The 22,075-nt window shown below is 31.5% G+C and overlaps 1 protein-coding gene across 3 annotated transcripts in view; it reads left to right on the forward strand.

Annotated features, from left to right (window-relative positions):
- Window positions 1–5,997: 5,997 nt before the first annotated feature.
- LOC126884135 (aromatic-L-amino-acid decarboxylase) overlaps window positions 5,998–22,075 on the forward strand; it is an 80,167-nt gene continuing 64,089 nt past the window's right edge. For 2 of the 3 annotated variants that reach the window (XM_050649993.1, XM_050649995.1), the window contains exon 1: window positions 5,998–6,095. The gene's annotated coding sequence lies outside the window, so the exon portion shown is untranslated. Of the gene's footprint in view, window positions 6,096–6,139; window positions 6,230–22,075 lie in introns of those variants that run through there. The other variant, XM_050649994.1, reaches the window with a different exon arrangement.

Genomic DNA, 22,075 nt, shown 5'->3' on the forward strand with positions numbered 1-22,075 from the left:
ATGAAATTTGGTAGGTTTTAAGAGATGGTTATTGCGCATTTTTTGACATTCAACTAAGAATTTTATATTCACTATTGAAGCGCATACGGGTAATATGACCGATCATATTATTCGTATGTACGCCAATGGTGAATAAAAAAATCTTAATTGTATATCAAAAAATGTTAAAAAATTACGTCTTAAAACCCACCAAATTTCATTTGCATATCTCAACCGGTTTTAGGGCAATAAATAAATCGTCAGTTTTTAAGAAAAAATTCAACATCCTGTATGTCGGAAACGAAGCATTTGCGGACATATGTTTATAAAGCAACCGGTTATTATGTTTTCATGCAGAATTACCCTTTAAAGTTTGTCGTACTTCTTTAGAAACACCCTGTACTGATAAAGAGCATGCCTAGTTGTTAAAGTACATAACTTTTTTATTTATCCATCATAAATGAATAAATCAAAAAACAGAATGTTAAGAAAACCTGAGGCTATTAGTTGGGTTTTAATTTCAGTATTTTATAAATGCTAGAATATGCCACAGAGTGTTGCGAACTTTGAGAAAAAAACACAGTTTGATTCGTACACCCGGTATATAATGAAAATTTACCTGTTTTGCAAAAATATTAATACAGTGATATTGACAAAGAATAGGGCTATAACACATTCAAAAAATCACTTAAATCGGACAACAGGTTTAGGAGATACGCGACATCAAAAATGACCCATTTTTTAGGGTGCCCGTTTTCTATGACGCGCAGTTATAAGAGGAATTTCCTTCAGAGATGGAATAATGGTGTGGGGGAGTCTAGATCATGTCGGCAGAATGAGCCAAGGAAGAATTACGAAATAGGTAAAATCACATAAACCCAGTACAAAAATACTACCAGGAGGACCCCCGAAGAGGTAAGATGACAGCTGGACATCAACATTACAAAATCTAGTATCAAACATGGTATGTGCTAAGAAACTTCCTTATTATAGTTTTCGTAGCGATGCTATTCAGCTAATTGATTCGTATCTGCCAAATCGCGATCAATATGTTCATCTCAACCATTGTGATTCTCAAAAACAATCTCTGATGTATAATGTCCTTCAAGGCTTGGTTTTGGGAACTCCAATGGGCAGGACACCTCAGAAGACATTCTGACCAAAGAACAGTAAGGCTGGCGTGGGAGGAAGTCCCAACTGGAAAAAGACCACGCGGACGCACTCGACGCCGGTGACGAGATAATATACCAGGAGACCTGGAAGCTATGGGCGTGGAGAATTGGATGGAGATTGATCAATACAGAGGAATGGGAGCATGTTGTCAAGTAGGTTAAATCCTACGAAGGGTTGTAACGCCAGGGAGTAAGTAACTTATGCTTATACTTATTTATACAGTATGCGCCAAAACAAACGACACTGAAACACTAAAGCTTTATTAAACATGAAAAATTAAATAACATTTCAAATAATGCGAATTTTAAGTTTTGCTTCTATACAAAATGTGTTCAAAGTGCTCGCCATTGCGTTCAAGCAGTACTCATAACGCAACAAGATTGCTTAGCATGTTATTAAAAATAGGCTGCTGCATTCTTCTGAAAAAGGTCAACATTTTTTCACGGAGTTCATCAATAGTTGCCGATGGGTTTTCTGTAAAAACGGCTTGTTTCAGCATACCCCATACGTAAGCATCAAGAGTTGTTAGATTAGGTGAATGAGAAGGGTAAGGAAAATTCGTGTTACGGGAAATTACGTGGTCTTCAAAATTTTCTCGAATCAGATGTAAGGATGCTCTCGTGGTATGACAAGTAGCCCCATCCTGTTGGAATCATTGGGTATTCAACTGTATGTTTCTGGCACGATAGAATTGTCTGAGATCAATAAAAAATGGCGTCAAAATTTGTTCTCTATATCGCACTTGATTTAGTGTAACGGGTCTTCTACACTCGTCTTCCACGAAGTAAGGGCCCAATAATCCATTACCTGACACTGCGCACCAAATCGTTACACGGTCACTATGAAGAGGATTCTCTACGATGTTGTCTGGTCGTTCAAAACCAAGAAAACGATTTGTCTGTCGATTAATAAATCCATTCAGATGGATGTGACATTCGTCTGTAAACCACACATTAGAACAAAATAGGGGTTGTTCATAAACCATTGCCAAGACTGAAGCACAATAAACAACTCTTGATTTCTCGTCTTGTCTTGTCAAGTGTTGCCCAATCTGTATTTTATAGGGAAAACCACCAATCTTCTTAAACATTCTTCGGGTAGACGTTTCACTCAAATTCATTTTTAGAGATGTTCTGCGGAAACTTCTTTTTGGTGATTCTAACACCTGTTGAAATAGCCTTCCTTGATTCGCATTTGTTGTCACGGTAACTGGACGACTAGTACAACTTTTGCGTTTTGCGAGTTAGAACGCTTCCTGTTCGTCGAAATTTTGCAACGACTCTTAACAAGTCCTTATTAGTCGGTGTAGGCTTCTGAAACTCTTCCCGAAATTGATTGGCAACCATTAACAAACTAGGTCCATTTGATCATCCATCAGTGGCGGCTCGTGAGTTTTACAATAGGGGAGGCTCTAACTATAAAAAATCTAGACAAATTTGCACTAGCAAAAAAATGCACCAAAAAAGTAATTTAAGGCTCCATTTGTTTTTGATCATTTTTATTTACATTTCACCTTACGGGGACCCTCCTTCTTAGGAAGCGTTCAAGTATTACGTAACGCGATTTTTGAAGATTTTTGAAGCCCCCCCCCTGCGTTACGTAATACTTGAACGGTCCCTTACCGCATGCTTGCATTGATAACTGAGATGTAGAATAGCTTTTGTAACTAATAATGATATTATTGTTACTAAAAGAACTTTATAAAAACAGGATTAAATCTAAAATTAACGAAATTTTTCGAATTTTGAGTCATAATTACCCCACAATGAGAGAAGTTCCTTGTAATTGCCGCGATTAATGGAATAATCATCACTTTCATCGTGTCTGCGAAAAGCTAATTCTTGCGAAGCCAAATATAGTGTTATATCGATAAGCCTTTTAAAATTCATCCTATTCTCCAAAACCTGATTATTGTAAGTAATTATGGCCTCTTTTTGAGCTGTATATAAAGCAGTTACTATATTTTGTTTAGCAAAAAGTTTTAATTTACACAAAAAACTTTTTCCCTAATTTCCCAGTCCCATTTGTTATACCAGTTAATATTAAATGCACGATTTTGACGATTACCTGAGGGTTTAATAATAGTTAAATTTGGCTGTAGTCTTTCTAAGGTTTTAATAATATAAGCGTTATTATAATATACTTAAAGTATTAAAATTATTCATTTATATACATTTTATATAAACAAACAACGGTACGTAAATTGTAAAAATAACCTTACCAAGCCAATAACAACACAAATAAAAATATATGAAATACAAAAATTCACCAAAACACTAATTAAAAGAAATAAAATGATAAAATCACACCAAGAAATACCCTGACTATTAACTTCCTTATAGAATATAAGTAAAACCACAAGTGAGCCTAATTCTGGTTTTGCCTCCCTTGGCATATATTTCTGGGTAGTTTGACGTGAAGCGATATAATATTACGTTTCTCTATCGAGTATTATTGTACGCATAGGAAACTATATCGCTGGTTTCGAGACGTTTGTCGTAACTTAGAACACAACGGAGTCAAGTCTGGCTTCTACCTCCCTTGGTAGGGATATGAGGAGCTGCTCACAGCATACAGGTGGGCATATTGATGCATTCCAGATGCGTTTAGTTACAAAAGTGTGCAATAATTTACACTTTCTACAAAACAGTGACATTTCATCAATAATTCTAGAAATATTATGTCCCAGATATGACATAAAATGTGTAAAAAAATTATGGGGAGGCTAATCCTCCGTTGCCTCCTCTGACGAGCCGCTACTGTCATCCATTCTCGTATGAGCGGAAATAATACCCAATAATAAATATCTTTTCTTGCGTTGTAAACAAGCACCATTTCGACTCTTTTTGACAGTTTGCTAGAATAAACAATGTTTAAAAATAGCATGACAACTTTGTCACTTGTTTCATATGACGCCATTATATTTCACAGGCTTCCTGATTTCAGTGTCCTTTGTTTTGACGCGTACCGTATTTGAGTTGTAAAAGTACTTTTTGTATTATTATTACCACTTTTGTTAGTGCCTTTTTGGGGAAAAATCACATACTTTACTTTCGGTAGAAGCAAAAAAATTAATAATCAGAATAGGGAACTTGCACAATTTTTTTTTATTACATAATAATGTTCAGTCTTGTTTAAAAATGAGATTTCCAAAATTTCACGCTTCAAAAACTCGTAATAACTTAGAAATACGTATTTAAAGTCTTCAGCGGTATAAAATAGTTCAAACGACCCGTGACGTCACATAGTTTTACATTAGTTATTATTATGGTTATATTTCGCTGTGTCTAGGTACACGCTAACGTGTACGCAAATAAAAAAGTTAGGTATGTACACGCGAATTAAACTTCATCAAGCCAGTGACGTTATTATTTAGCGTGCGCAGTGACTGTATATTTTGGTACATGCTATTTTGATATGTTTAGCGTGTGTTTGATAGAAAAATATTTGTTAAAGGAAGGGAAGCAGAACTATTCAGATGTTTCAAACTTAATTGTAATAAATCAATGTATATATTAAAGTATATATTTAGGTTAGCAAAATAAATATATGTATTTAGTTGACATAACACGTAAAAAATATTGTTAAAATAATTTTTATACGTAAGTTAATTATTATAATCAACTATTCTAAATGGGAAATAAGCCACAATTTAACTAAAAAATGATTTTATTAACGTTTCGACGTCCAAATCGGATGTCATTGTCAAAATACAAAAATTAGTCAGATTAAATAAATTATTAGAAAAATTTTTTACTAAGCAACACCATTTTTGTTTAATTTAATAATATTTTGTATTTTGACAACGACGTCCGATTTAGACGTCGAAACGTTAATAAAATCATTTTTTGGTTAAATTGTGGCTTAGTTCCCATTTAGAATAGTTGATTACAAAAATGCCACAAGGATAATAGCTTCAGAACAAGTTAATTATTATTGTGAAAGCTTTAGGTCTTCTTTTTATTTTAATCTTTTACGGTAATACATACTATTTCATTTATAACTAAAAAAAATATATATTAATTTATAGTCTCTTATCTTTTTCGTACTGTTTGAAAATGTTCTTAAACCCATTAAAAGAACTAAATAATTGTCCATACTCCGTAGTTAATTTAAAAACAAACACTAAACAAATAAAAAATAAGAAATCACTGACATTCTAACTTTTTTATTTGCGTACACGGTAACGTATACCTAGACAAAACCTTATATTTAGGTATATTCTTCTTCTCCTTCTTTAGTTTATTGGCCTCCACCTACTTGGGTATTTGGCAAGCTCATCGTCGTGGAATAAGTCAAAAATATTTATATTCTAATGACATTTATCGTATGTAATTGTAATAATATATACCAGTTTGTTAAAATTGTAGTTTTATACTGTTTTTGAAAGAAAGGAAGGAAGGTTTACTATTGAAAATAAAACCATTTTGTAAAAGTACGAATTTTTCTATGAATAGTTCAAACGATCAAAAACACTTGTAACGTCACATAAATGTATTTTCTACTGACGTTTATAACGTCTAATTTAAAATTCTGTTTACTTTATTGGAAAAATGTAAATGTAAAACCAAGTGACGTCACGACGCGTTTTGGACCACCTGTTGTAATTTGAATTTTTAATCGTCTTTGGGGGCCAAACGAAAGACAAACAAAACTTTTTTACCTTTGATACATGTTTTAAATTATGTTGTGTTGTGATTGATAACATTTTTTTCGAATTTAAAAATTTATGCAAGTTCCCTATTAATTTCCTCATCGTTGCGCACGCCACAAATGCACAGATTTTTTTTATTTTCCTCGAGGGGCGGGAAAATGGGTGAACTGATTTTTTTGTTGTTGAAGAAAACGGAATATCGTGGTCTCAGTTCTCTCCACCATCCCTTCGAGTCTGGCACGGGTTGAAAATTGTGTAGGGGGAAGACCTATTCGATAGATATCAACAGGTAGGAAATTCTCACCCGGATAGATTTTTTAATTCAGTTAGTTTCGAATACGAATACGTTATCACCGGGGGTTGTATATGTGGAAATAGATACGTGATAGTGACGTAATATCGAGTTAAGAATAGCAGAGGAAGGTTGTATTTTTATTGCATTTTCTATCATATTGCATTTCATTCACCCTTTAATTTTATGTAACACTTTTAAATCAAATAGAAATGGCTTTACGTTTGACGTTTTCGACAATGGATTTACAATAATTAAAGGTCAAAATGCAAAATAAAAATTTATTTTTAAAGCTTAATAGCGATAGTCCACAACAAAATAAAAGAATTGACAACAATTTTATTGTCTGTTTAATATTTGCCATATTAAAAAAAATAAGTTTTCCGTTTATTTACTTCTAAACCAGGATACATATTTTATTTTTCTTATTTTGTATACCCCTTGTGATTTTCCAGTACTTTACCATTTTTCTTATTCGTTTATTAGTTCAACAAACCTTGAAGCTATGTAGATTAAAACATATAATCTAAATTAGGAAATTGATAATAGCACATTTTCTTTGGAAGATTGTCTTTATATACTACTATAACGCTGCACCTCTTTATTATTTCTTTCCACTTTCGTCTATTCTGTACATCATTCTTCCAACTTTTGTAGTAAGTATTCTATAATATTTGCCGTGTTTTCCTCCTTTTTCTCTTTCTTCTCTGTACTGGTTTTCTGTGCAGGATTAATTTTGCCTTCTTCTTGAATTCCTCTCCTCAATGGAGGTTGGTTAGTACAACTGCAAACTCTTCTCTGTGTTCAGATATTCTGATTAGCTGTTCAAAATTTCAAAAGGGTAGCTTTCGGCAAGTTAAGCTTTATTTAAGCATATTTAAGCATCACATAACACCATAACAGTCTTTTGATTTTTTCGAAAGATTTTCTTACTGTTTTATTCTTGATCCTATTTCTAGGTTAGAATTTAGGCTCTTATTAAACCAACATACCAGCTATTTGAACTTGTTGACCTGTTCTTAAATGTGTCAGATTGACATCACTTTGGTTTTCTTAATGTTTATTTTCATACCAAATTGCTCACAGACAGAGTTTGTCCTGTCGATAAGTCATTGTAGACCCAAGTCGGAATCCACAATCAAGACCGTATCATCGCCGAATCTGATTATGCGGACCTTTATCAATCTTTATCTTTCGTAATACTTCTTCTAACGCTTCCTCCTTTATAGCCTCTCTATTACCAATATTTTCCTTGTGTATTCTCATTCCTTTGTTTTTGCTTTATTTTTCTGCTACTTTTTTTCGCTCTCAGTTGCTCAAAATTTACCCTCCATCTCTTCATTATTTCCTTATTGTCGGTTATTACGCATTTTCCTTGTTAACTATGTATTTTAATTTTAATTTTTTGTTGCTACTTAAGGGTTTCAATGAGCTGTAAAATTATTTTGCATTTTCTTTGCCGTTTTTTTTTTAATTTTTTTCTTCAAATTTGCCAAAATTTTTTTTCTCATTTTTTAACATTTCCTTAATTTTTATTACATAGGTATGTATATTTTATTATACCTATTATATTATGTCGTTTGCGATTTTCATATTTTTGTGGTGTTTCGTATTGTATGTAAGTACGTATTGTATAGTTTCTTCTTTTCTTTTATTTGTATGTTTACTTCTTCATTTCACCATGCTGTCAGTTTTTCATGCATTTTCTAATTCAATCTCCAGCTTTTCATTGTATCTCATTTTTATTGGTTTTTCGGTAAATAATTAGGAAAAAAGGTAAGGAATCTACGTATATATAGATCTACGATTATTAAAGAAAGTGGAAAGATAATAAATATAATATGAAATACGTTCAATCCTGTACATATGAAATATGAAATAAATAACAACTTTAATAATATCGTTCTTTAAAAAGAACCTAGAAAATGGTTTAAAAGAACTTACAGAAAAAATACCTAAGAGAGTAAAAAGAGTAATGGGAGTCTCAATAATGCATAGCAAGGAATCGTGAATACTAACAAACAACAACTTTATTACAAAATAAAAATTACAACTGGGGAAATGAAATTTTTACGAAAGATTGAAAGCATCACTAAAAGAAATGGGATTCAAAACATGACGGTAAGTAAATTTAGAAGAAAAACCAACAGAAACAATAATAAGTGAGAGGCAACTAGAATATACAGGGTGTCCCAGACTAATTTACCCACGCTATATCTCTTAAACGAATAGAGATTTTCGAATGGGACAACAAGTGATATATTCTACTTGTAATACACTTTAATATGGCGTACAAAAAAATCATCCCCTAAATATTCATCCCTTAGTTACAACCCCTACCTTAAATTTTTTTAATAGCACCCTGTATATTTTTTTATAATTTTGGATGTGGTCTTTTATCGTCTATTCAACACATTTTTTGAAAATAAAATCGGTTCGTAAATAACGAAGAAACTATCAGTTTATTTTTGTTAATTGTGTGTTCCAGACTAATTTATCCAGGCTATATTTCTTAAACGAATAGAGATTTTCGAATGAGACAAAGACTGATCTATTCCATTTGTAATATACTTTCATACGGCGTAGAAAAAATTCATCCCATAAATATTCATCCCTAACTTACAGGGTGCTATTTAAAAAAAGATAAAGTTAGGGGTTGTAAATAAGGGATGAATATTTAGGGGATAATTTTTTTTCTACGCCATATTAAAGTGTATTACAAATGTAATGGATCAGTTTTTGTCCCATTCGAAAATCTCTATTCGTTTAAGAAATATGGCCTGGATAAATTAGTCTGGGACACATAATTAACAAACCTAAACTGATATTTTCTTGGTTATTTACGAACCGATTTTATTTTCAAAAAATGTGTTGAATAGACAATAGAAGACCACATCCAAAACTATAAGAAAATATACAGGGTGCTATTAAAAAAATTAAAGTTAGGGGTTGTAACTAAGGGATGAATATTTAGGGGATGACTTTTTTCTACGCCATATTAAAGTGTATTACAAGTAGAATAGATCACTTTTTGTCCCATTCGAAAATCTCTATTCGTTTAAGAGATATAGCGTGGGTAATTTAGTCTGGGACACCCTGTATAGACGGAGAGCTAGAGGCGAAAAATCATCTTTATAAGTAATATGGAGTTTTTCCTGTGAAATGTGTCCATTGTATATTGACAATTATGACCCCTTTCAGGCTGACACCTCAGTGTATACAAGGGATGAAAGGGGAAAGTTAGTGTAGTCATTAAAGGTTTCACCTCCTATTTTGTTAAACCTCAATCGATTTGCATTAAAATTGGTGACTAGTTAGAGCACACCTCAAGAAATAAAATTGATTTAGTGCCATCTTGCACTTTTACCCTAGGGGTGGATACCACTCCTTATCGGGGGTGAAAACTATTTTATTAAAAATAATCCCCCAAATCGATAGAGGGACAAATTTTGAGCAAAATTTGTTATATCAAGTTATTAAAATAAATCAATACTTTTTGAGTTATTAAAGATCAAAAATTTGAATTTTTCGTGAAACAAGTGCATGGTGTAAGTTTTAACAAAATAGTTATGATTACCAAAATTGAAGATAATAAAAAATCGAATAGATTGTTTACGTGAAAGACCTTTTAGAATTAATAATTAAAAGTGAGTTATAGTTGATTGAATATTATATTCTTTTCGGCTATTAGGGGAGAGTTGGACAAAACGGGATACCATTCTTGTTTATTTTTATTACTGAAAAAATGTTAAAGAAATTATCATATTATTATTTTTTATAGGTATAACATTTATTGAAGCACACAAAAAACATATTTTTAGCTATTTTTAATGACTGGAAAATACTAAAAAAAAAATATTTATTAAAGTCCTGCACATCCCGTTTTAGCATACCACGGTTGGATAAAACGGGATAGGTTCACAATATTGAATTTTTTTGCATAAAATTATCTAAAAAGTATATTTAAGTAGATATAAGGCATATAAGGCTGCAAAGCAAAATTTACCTTTAAAAAACAATATCTTTAGTAATCAGAGACTTAAAAATAGGCATTTTTTTATGTTTTATTGCAAAATGGAAAATAAGACCTTTTATTTAGGACTAGGTACGTATATCAGAACAAAAGTCACATAAAAATATGTTGTTCTATTCTGCAGCATGAGAACACGCTTTATCGCTATTTAAAAAATTTATAGGCCAACAAATAAATAGGTCTAACAATAAAACACTGAAAACGTTTTTTTCTATACTATACTTCCACAAAATTTATTACAACTACTTATGTGACTACACCTGTTTCGGCAGAGTGCCTTTCTCAAGTGATTTATTTCTCAAGAAATTTTGTGGAAGTATAGAAAACAAACGTTTTCAGTGTTTTATTGTTAGATAAAATGAACTTCCATCAAGTAAGGGTCGAATCCATCAATTAAATAAATAGGTGGATAAAACGGGACATAAAAAACTGTATCCCATTTTATCCAACTTATAAGTGTCCCGTTTTGTCCACCTCAGACATTTTTCAAAAGAAAAATGGATCCGGCCTAAACGTGTAAGTAAAGATAGATAGACTACACATGAGAATATTCGTTAATGAGTGCTTAACTAAATGTAATAGTCACCAGAATTATATGTTTAGATATCTAGGCAATATAATGTAGAAAACAACGCACTTAAAAAATACCAAAAAAATAGAGTCGAACAATTCTAAACACAACAACTTTTCATCAAATAGTGGCATCGAGGTAAAACGAACTGAGAATGTTAAAATGACGACTGAGAACATACCTATCAAGTGAGCTGATGAAGTTGAAAGCATCAAAGCGAAACAAGTGATGATGACAATAAGAGAACCCTTTCGAATTTTTTAGGAAAAAGTGAAAATTAAAACATACGCTATTTATATATTTATTTTTAAATTAGTTAACAGAATAATTTTCAAAGGAATTTCGGGAATAAAATTAGGATTATAATTTAATAATTAAATTTAATTTTAATTTTTAATAATATCTACTTTTTCTTTGGTAATTTTCAATGTTTTTTAACTAATTAATTTCACAGCAGTATCTGTATCAATTGTACAATTTATTTTAAGCACGCAAGTGTATTCTGTTACCATGTTGAAAACAGTTTTTTGGAGTATATAATAGGTTTGTTCTAGCATCAGTTTCAAACGGTTTGAAACTATCAGCGAATAGTGGACCAGCGCGAGTAGAGAGGATAGCACTAGTGACTGTATTATGTTCTCTCACTGATCAACTGTTTGCTGACGGTTTCTGACTAGTTTGACTGTTTGCTAGAACAAACCTACTATATTCAATACAAACGCCGACTCCGAAATGACAGTAGCAAGTACATACCTATAGTAACAAGTAAATACCTATGCGTCTATTTAAGAGCACATGCGTGAAGTTACGGATGATTAAAAGAACATATTATATATTAATTAATTGTATGTTAGTAAAATATTATTTTTATATTATTTTGAATATTATTGAATTTTTTCTATCAATATAAACTGAATATGCCCAGAAACTGGGGTGTCCAATAATGGGTACACTTGACATACTCGAATACATTTTAGCTAAATTTTATATAAATGTCTTAAAACAATTTAAAAAACTTATATAAATAATATAATAATTAAGCTCCAAATTTTTGGAGCCTAAACTTTGAAAAATGTTTGTAGCATAATGTTTAATGGTATCAACTTCTCCGGGAGCTCATTTAATACATATTTCTGAGTACTGTGATAAGTGTTTAGTAAATATATTTTATAAAATGTATCGTTTTCTCGTTATTTAAGCTCGAATACTTAGATTTGAGTACTAGCCGAAAAAAATATAGATTCAATCACCTATAACTCACTTTTAATTAATTCTCAAAGGTTTTTCGAATAAGAAATCTATTTTATTTTTTATTATCTTCAATTTTGATAATTATAACTTTTTTGATAAAACTTATATAGTTTTTGAGTTATTTATGAAAAACCGCTTACACCATGCATTTTTTTTCACAAAAAATTCAAATCTTTGATCTTTAATAACTCAAAAAGTATTGATTTATTTAATAACATGATATAACAAATTTTACTAAAAATTTGTCCCTCTATCGATTTGGGGGGCTATTTTTAATAAAATAGTTTTCACCCCCGAGAAGGGGTGGTATTCACCCCCAGGGCAAAAGTGCAAGTTAACACCAAATCAGTTTTGTTTCTTGAGGTATGCTCCAACTATTCACTAATTTTCATGCAAGTCGATGGAGGTTTAACAAAATAGGAGGTGAAAACCTTTAATGACTGCACTAACTTTTCTCTTTCATCCCTTATTGCTACTCCCTGTATCCACTGAGGTGTCAGCCTGAAAGGGGTCATAATTATCAATATACAGTGGACACATTTCACATGCCTAACTCCGTACATCTTACTTATGACGATTATTTTCCGGCTCTAGCTCTTAAACTAATAGCTCGGTGATACAAATAGAACGAATGACAATAGACTAGCCGAAGAGATATACGTAGCCAGGAGCTAGTAAAAGAAAAAAGTGAAGTTTCTACATGTACCTAAAGACACTAAAATTACTTATTAACCTTCCGCCGGTAACGTGAATTCTTGTAACATAGTTGGTAACGTCGGTCTACGACACCGACTTTTTTAATAATGAATATCTTAGGTTGTGATTTTGTGTTAATATTTTGATGTGACTAAATGTTTAATATAACTCTATTTAAATAACAATTTAGTAAGAAATGATCAATATTTATTTATATTCAGGAAAAAATGCACATTAAAAAAAGTGGCTTCTTTTAGATAGGTACTAACATAATTGACAAACAATTTACAAAAACATGTCAAGTTTTTGAATACAAAATATCAACAAACATATCGACAAGGGTTGAAATGTCACAAAAAAAATAAAATTATTCAACAAATGTCCAACACAAACTGAAATTATTGTCCGTTTGTTTCCTCATTTTTTTATACACTCCACTGCACCGCACTGTACGGTTCTGATTCGGAATTAGCAACAATTTCGTCAAAAAGTTGTTGCAACCTGATTTGTTCTCTTTCATAATCAATATTTACATACAACTCCTAAAATTAACATCTATTATTTAAACTGACTATGGACCAAAAACGACAAAAACTTACCGTCAAGTATAACATAAATGGTAACCTCGGTCTCTCACACCGTCAGGTCAAATAACATAATATGAACTATCCACACTTGGCCATAGATTTTTCAAGGCTAAATAGTGTGATGAGAATTTGAAAGCTACCTGGCCGCGGGGACAAAAAAAAAATGGGCATTTGAGTTTTACCGCGAAAAATCTGCTACGTCGGTGTCAGGGACCGTACGTTACCACTCGAAGGTTAAATATACGTATTTTATTTAGATACCCAGCGCGCGCCGGTCCGGAAGAAGAATGACGTAACCAGTGGCGGCTCGTGATTTTTACAATAGGGGAGGCTATACCTAACTGTAAAATATCTAGACAAATTTGCACTAGCAAAAAAATGCGCCAAAAAATGTAAATTAAGGCCCCATTTTTTGACCATTTTTTATTTACATTTCATAATATCATCCTAATTCATAATTTCATGATATCATATCATTTTAAAAATAGTTAGTCTAATTGTAAAAGTTTAATACCAAAGTTTGTGTCGTTTATTTGTTAAAAATTCCATCTATTTGTAAATAGATACCTCGCATATCAAAATAAATACAGATTTGAAGTTTTACAGTCCATACATAATGAAGCTTCAAATTTTTTAAGATACTCAACTGAATTTTTTTAATTCTAAACGCGGCCTACTGCAAATTCAAAAACACCATAAATTACCGATATTTTGCTTTGAGTTAGAGATATCGGAAAAAGTTATTTGAGCAAGTTGTTCCAAATATTATTATAACCCCACATACCAAATTTCATAACAAAATTCGCACTTTTAGATTTTTCATTATGTATTTTTAGTCAGGACCCTAAAATTAGTTGTCCCGAGACACACGCAACCACGCAACGGAGCCGATAAGCTATTCTGCCTCCCTTGGTATATCTCCGGGCAGCGTGTGATGGCGCCGTAGGTAGATGCCACTGTTAGGAGACTGGGTCTCCGTAAACGCCTGCTGCGCTGCACGGAGCATTAGCAACGGAGAATGCTGGGCTTCTCGGCTCCGTGCTCCGTTCATGCATCTCGGGATAACCCAGGGTCCTGCCTACAATAATATGTAATAAAACTGAGACGCGATCATGCGTTCTAATGCTAATGCTCCGTACGTATGGATAATTAGTGATAATATGGAATTTACACGTTGTATAATAGTGAGAGTTGTACTTGTTGTTTTCGCGGTTCATGATAAACAAAACAGTGTAGAGTGTGTAAAAAATTTATGGGGAGGCTGAGCCTCCCTTGCCTCCTCTGACGAGCCGCCACTGGACGTAACTGCAAAAAGTAAAATTGTTCAGGAGAGTAAAAAAAAACGATTCTTATTTTAAATAGGAATTAAATGAAAAGTAATCGTTGAGGAACATCGGTATGGCGTTTATATCTATCTACAGTTGCGTCATTGTTCATCTTAAAATTTTTAATTATTAAAATAGTGATTCAATCGTCCAGGACCATCGGTATGGGGTTTATTCTTACAATGGATAGCTTTTGTTTTTATCCCTACTTTTTCGAATTTCATTATGTTAGTTTAACTCCAACTTTTTCAACCTTCTCTACAGTTGCGTCATTGTTCTTCTTAAAATTTTTGTGTACGAAAAAACGATTTTTAAATATTTAGTATGGCATTTATTCTTACAATAATGATTTTTATTTTCATCCCTATTAGTTCGAATTTCATTATCTTAATTTAATCTCCCCATTTTCAACCCTATCTACAGTTGCGTCATTATGCATCTGAAACAAGGTCTAAAATGGCGCGTATTTCATTAACGACGCAACTACTCTGTAGTGGCTCAGACATAGTTACAGTTCTGTCGTTTTTGTATGATCTGTACCTACACAGTATTTTAGAAGATAATTGCTATTAGCAATAAACAGCAATTGGCAAAATTTGCAGTTACTTCATTCTTCTTCCGAACCGGCGAGTTTGTAGTTGAGTGTGATAAAGCCAAAGTGGTGTAAGTCATATTTTTGAAATTATGTAAGTGTTACTTTATAACCTTGATATAATATACACCTCTTGTCATCAGGAAAATCAGGAAAAGTGGTGTAAGTATTTACAGTAATACAGTAGGTAAGTAATACAGTAAAAATGTATACCTTTTTTCCTGTTAAGAAGTATTTATATCAAGATTATAAATGAAGACTTACATGATTTCAAAAATCTGACTTACACCACTTTGGTTTTACTGTTTCGTGACACTTCAACTGTCACTGTTCGTGACACTTCAACAGCCAGGCTACTGAAGCGTTTTTTCGACAGGTAATACCTATAAGAACAAATTGTAACTATTTCTTGCGGAGGATCTGGCGGCCATTTTTATTTATAAACAATTTAGTGTCAAAACCGGTCTTTTTTACCTTTTTTGCAAATTAATGGAAAACAGTAAGACATGGTTTTCTTAGTACCTACAAACATCTTCGAGAGAATGGAAAAAGCTTTAAAATGGCGTATTACAAAGTTTAATACACTCATTTATTGTTAATATAATTGCGAAAAAAGGTCGACATTTCAAAAAAATTAATTTCGCAATAACTATTGCGAAAATAAGTATAGAGCTTTGAAATTTTTGTCAAATGAGGTTTCTTTAGTGCTTAATATGTGACAAAAATTTCAAAGCGATTCATTCAATTGTTTAAATGTTATTCAAATTGTTTATCCCAGAAAGCTTTTCTTTGCAATAGCATAAGTCAGATAAAAGTAATGCTAAAACCATTCTACAGGTGTCAAATGAAAGAGCATGAACTAAACTTTCAAATTGGTTTAAAAAAAGTGAATAAAAAATGCATTTTTTAGTAATACATAATTACGCAAAAGTATCGTCAATTTTTTTTTGAATCCTTTAAACTTTTTGAATAACTTTTTTCAAAAAGTCTATTTTTCTCCGTTTTTTACGTGCATAATTACAAAGTAATGTTATTTACATGATAATTGATGAAACATTGTAAGAAGTATATACAGAGGTCCCAAAAGTAGTGGAACGGTCGAATATTTCGCGAACTAAACATCGGATCGAAAAACTGAAAAATATGTGTTCAATCATTTTCAAAAATCTATCCAATGATATTAAACACCAACCCCCACTACACCTCCTGGAGGTGGGGTGGGGGGTAACTTTAAAATCTTAAATGGAAACCCCTAGTTTTTCTTGCAGATTAGGATTCGTTACGTAAAAGTAAGCAACTTTTATTCAATACATTTTTTCAAACTGTGGATAGATGGCGCTATAATTGGGAAAAACGATTTATCCTGATACCATAGGTAAATTATAGAAACGGTCTAATATCTCGAGAAATACACTTCCAAAGGAGAAACTAAAAAAGAGGTTTTTAATATTTTTTGAAAACCTATCGATAAACATCAAACATGACCCTCCAACCCACCCACTGGAGGTGGGGTGGGGGGTAACTTTAAAATCTTAAATAGCAAACCCCACTTTTTATTACAGATTCGGATTTGTCATGAAAATTTAAGCAACATTTATTCGAAACATTTTTTAGAATAGTTAATAGATGGCGCTTTAATTGGAAAAATACGATTTATTAGCGCCATCTATCAGCAATTTTAAAAAATGTTTCGAATAAATGTTGCTTAATTTTTCATGACGAAATCGAATCTGCAATAAAAAGTAGGGGTTGCTATTTAAGATTTTAAATTTACCCCCACCCCACCTCCAGGGGGTGGGTTGGAGGGTCATGTTGGCGTTCATCGATAGGTTTTCGAAAATATTAAAAACCTCTTTTTTAGTTTTCTCATTTGGAAGTGTATTTCTCGAGATATTAGACAGTTTCTATAATTTACCTATGGTATCAGGATAAATCGTTTTTTCCAATTAAAGCGCCATCTATCCACAGTTCGAAAAAAATGTCTTGAATAAAAGTTGCTTACTTTTATGTAACGAATCCAAATCTGCAAGAAAAACTGGGGGTTTCCATTTGAGATTTTAAAGTTACCCCCCACCCCACCTCCAGGGGGTGTAGTGGGGGTTGGTGTTTGGTGTCATTGGATAGATTTTTGAAAATGATTGAACACGTATTTTTCAGTTTTTCGATCCGATGTTTAGTTCGCGAAATATTCGACCGTTCCAATACTTTTGGGACACCCTATATAATTTATTATATAAAAAAAAAATGAAAAGTTTATAAGGAAAAATTGAACTTGTTTTTTCATAATTAATTATTACTAATAAATGTATTTTTATGTACTTTTTTAAACCAGTTTGAAAGTTTAGCTCATGCTCTTTCATTTGACACCTGTAGAATGGTCCTAACATTATTTTTTTCTGACTTATTTTATTGCAAAAAAAGCTCTCTGGGATAAACATTTTGAATAAAATTTAAACAATTGAATGAATCGCTTTGAAATTTTGTCTCATATTAAGCGTCAAAGAACCGTCATTTGACAAAAATTTCAAAGGTCTATACTTATTTTTACAATAGTTATTGCGATATTAATTTTATTGAAATTTCGAACTTTTTTCGCAATTACATTAACGATAAATGAGTGTATTAAACCTTGTAAATAACACGCCATTTTAAAGCTTTTTCCATTCTCCTCGAAGATGTTTGTACTAAGAAGACCATAAGTTTACTGTTTTCCATTAATTTGCAAAAAAAGGAAAAAAGACCGTTTTTTTGACACTAAATTATTTATAAATAAAAATGGCCGCCAGATCCTACGCAGGAAATAGTTACAATTTGTTATTACATGCAGAAAAAACGCTTCAGTACCCTGGCTTTTGAAGTGTCATGGAAAAAACCTTATTACCCTGGACTATTATAACTTGAGTTAATAAAGAAATAAAAAACAATATTATAGGTATCTACATTGTATGAGTCGTATTGTACAGTAGTAGGTACACTTTATCAATCTCCTGCTGGTAGATTTTGAACGTGTCACAACAGTAATAGCCACACTCGACAAAGTTTAAATCCGGCCGCAATTAGTCCTCAAGGGTTGCTTTGGGACAGAAGGGCATTTCCAAAGGTCCTCCATCGATTTTTGGAGCTTCCACTGTCCTTAAGTCGAAGGAGTCATATATCTTGGCAATAACACTTGTTTCTGCTCCATAAATTGTGTAAAGTAATTACCGAAAGGTATTTTAGGTAATTTTAAACGTGGCTATTAGGATAAATAAAACAGAAAACACCAAGAAACTAATGTTTATAGTTATACTCTTGATATAGCCTAATAGAAAACTGTAAATAGAGTATAATTTTTAATTAAACTGCTGCGAATGTTAAAAGTATGGGACGTAAAAATCTAAATGAGTGAAGTAGTATCAATATAATGGTAGGGGAGCCAAAGCGGGGATTTTTGTAGTTACTCGAGCGCGTCAGATTATCATATGGGGAGAAACCTGGTACCCTGTAGATGTACCTCTACCATATATTGGCTCTTAACACAGGGAAGTTCGTTAAGGGGGGCCCGAAAAAAAATCTATATCCTTAAAAATACTCGAAATTGTCAGATTAAGATAAGGTAAGTTAAGTACATGTAAAAGAGTGTATATTTCAAAAATTTGGCGATTTGAGCGGGGCGTAAGGAAATGGGCGAGTCAAAAGTTTCACAAAAAAGCGAATATTTCGTGAAATGAACCTCAGATCGAAAAACTAAAAAATACGTATTCAATATTTTTCAAAAATCTATTAGGTAGTCTGGGCAGATTATCGGAGAATAGGCCATTTTTGGGAAAAGTTATTTACCAGCAATTTTATTGCTGGAATCGAATCTTATAAATAATAATAGGATTTATTTAGCTTTTTAGCTATTATATTACAAATAAACATTTACATATATTTAAATAAATATAACTTAAAAACGAAAAATCAACTAATTCTTAAAATACAATTTTTTTAACCTACTTTTGAAGACTTTGACATTTGGTGAATCTTTTATGCTCGATGGTAGACTGTTAAATATTCTTAGTCCTTCAACAAAAAGAGTTTTTCCATTGCACTTGTATTGAACCTTTCAATATGATAATTATCAAATCTTAAATTATACTGACCTAACAAAAGTGATCTTTTAATGACATAATTATTGAAGTATTGAGAGTATTATGATTGTATATATTAAAAATATAGGTATGCAAAGTCCGCAGATAGTGTGCTACTTTTTTTATAAACAAAATGGCGCCCGAAAATCGTGTATTTTTCAATTTTTGCTCTATAACTCCAAAGATTTTAGCTTTACACCAAAAACACCCAAATAAAAATTCACCGTAATTAAATTCTGCATAGAGACGTTTTTTCCCGATTTACTTTGACGAAAATTTTCCCCGGAAAATGCGGGTTTTTCCAACAAAATCTTTAATTTTCAACTAAAATTTTAGATAAGTAATTGTTTATCAATAATTAAGTAACTTGCCAATATAAAAGCTCTTCTCGTATAGATTATAATTCTAGAAGCCAATGGAAATTGAATGAACAGCTTAGCAACAAGTGAATTGTTAATTAAAAATTTTCGGTCGCTATAATAACCACAATAATTATATTACATAAGAATAACTATGATTTTTGTATAAAAAAATACTCTACCTATCTAATGTACTTTACAGAATTGAAATTGGATTATTTAAGCGGCCTTAGAAATATTTTAAAATTATAAACAATTTTTTGGCTTATAAACAAATAGAATATCTTGGGAAATATTACATTAAATTAAATCATGAAAACGGTGTTGAAAAAAAAGACGGCAGGAAGCTTCTTTTAGAAGAAAAAACGTTTAATTGTGATGAGTGGTTCCTGAGATACAACCGGTCAAAGTTGACCGGCATTTACAGCAAAGATATAAACAATAGGATCATAATTTTTGAAACATCACCTTTTTATTGTTGTCCTCTTTCTCCACACCAATTTTAATATCTTTAAAATACTAATACATATATTATTATAATAAAAACTATCGATATTACGAGTGAAAATTGCCAAAAATTACAAAATTCCAATCAAAAATTAGGTTTGAGAAAATGTAATCTCAAAGTTCAAAGTCGGTATACGTTAAAAAAATGCATTTTCTTAGGCTTCCCATGGAGCAATTTTCTTCATACTTTTTTTGTTCCCAAGTAACTCGAGAAGAGCCATCTAACTAATGCATTATTAAATGTCAAAGTTGCTTTTGTTTTGTTATAATAAATTAATTTATTTATTTTAACAAAATTTTTTAATTTGTTTAAATCAAGATTGTTTAAATAATTATACAGCTTTCAAATGAAAATATTTTTGTTTTTAACGTTGAAAAGTACACTTGTAGTAAGTTTATCTAAAAAAAGTCTACAACTGGAAAAAATATGTAGTTTTCTTTTGTTATAAATAAATTAATATATTATAACAAAACAAAAGCAAGTTTGACATTTAATAATGCGTTAGTTAGATGGCTCTACTCGAGTTACTTGGGAACAAAAAAAGAATGAAGAAAATTGCTACATGGGAAGCAGAGTAAATGCATTTTTTTAACGTATACCGATTTTGAACTTTGAGTTTACCTTTTCTCCAACCAAATTTTTGATTGGAATTTTGCTATTTTTGGCAATTTTCACTAGTAATATCGATAGTTTTTATTATAATAATATATGTAATGAGTATTTTAAAGATTTGAAAATTGGTGTGGAGAAAGAGGACAAAAGTAAAAAGGTGATGGTTCGAAAATTATGATCCTATTGTTTATATCTTTGCCGTAAATTTCGGTGAACTTTGACCAGTTGTATCTCAGGAACCACTCATCACAATTAAACTTTTTTTCTTTTAAAAGAAGTGTCCTGCCGCTTTTTTTCAGTACGGTTTTCACGACTTAATTTAATTTAATATTTCCCGAGATATTCTATTTGTTTTTAAGCCAAAAAATTGTTTATAATTTTAAAATATTCCTGAGGCCGCTTAAATAGTCCAATTTCAATTCTGTAAAGTACATTCGATCGGTACAGTGTCTTTTTATACAAAAATCATAGTTGTTCTTATGTATTATAATTATTGTGGTTATTCTAGCGATCGTAAATCTGTAATTAACAATTTAATTGTTGCTAAACTGTTCATTCAATTTCTATCGGCTTCTGGAATTATAATCTATACGAAAAGAGATTTTATATTACCAAGTTATTTAATTATTTATAAACAATTACTTATCCAAAATTTTAGTTGAAAATTAAAGATAATGTTGGAAAAACCCGCATTTTCGGGGGAAAATTTTCGTCGAAGTAAATCGGGAAAAACACTTCTCTATGCAAAATTTAATTATGGTGAATTTTTATTTGGGTGTTTTTGGTCTAAAGTTAAAATCTTTGGAGTTGTAGAGCAAAAATTGAAAAAAACACGATTTTCGGGCGCCATTTTGTTTATAATAAAAGTAGCACACTATTTGCGGACTTTGCATACCTATATTATTAATATATACAATCATAAGATTCGATTCCAGCAATAAAATTGCTGGTAAATAACTTTTCCTTGTATTTTGCTAATTAGTCCAGAGTATATTGAATGGTACTAAACATGACCCCTAACGGAGATATGTGGGGGGTAAGTATAAAATTTTAAATACAAACCCCGCGATATTTCGCAAAATGAACATCAGATCGAAAAACTGCAAAATACACTTTCAAAATGTTTTTGAAAAATCTATCGAATAGTACCAAACACGACACCGCACGGAGGTGGGGTGGGGGTTACTTTAAAATCTTAAATGGGACCCCTTAATTTTTATTGCAGATTTGGATTCTTTACGTAAAAATAAGCAACTTTTATTCGAAACATTTTTTCGAATTATGGATAGATGGCGCTGTAATCAGAAAAACGATTGTTGGAAATGGAAAAT

Source organism: Diabrotica virgifera, chromosome 4, assembly GCF_917563875.1.
Source record: "Diabrotica virgifera virgifera chromosome 4, PGI_DIABVI_V3a".
Classification (NCBI taxonomy): Eukaryota; Metazoa; Arthropoda; class Insecta; order Coleoptera; family Chrysomelidae; genus Diabrotica; species Diabrotica virgifera.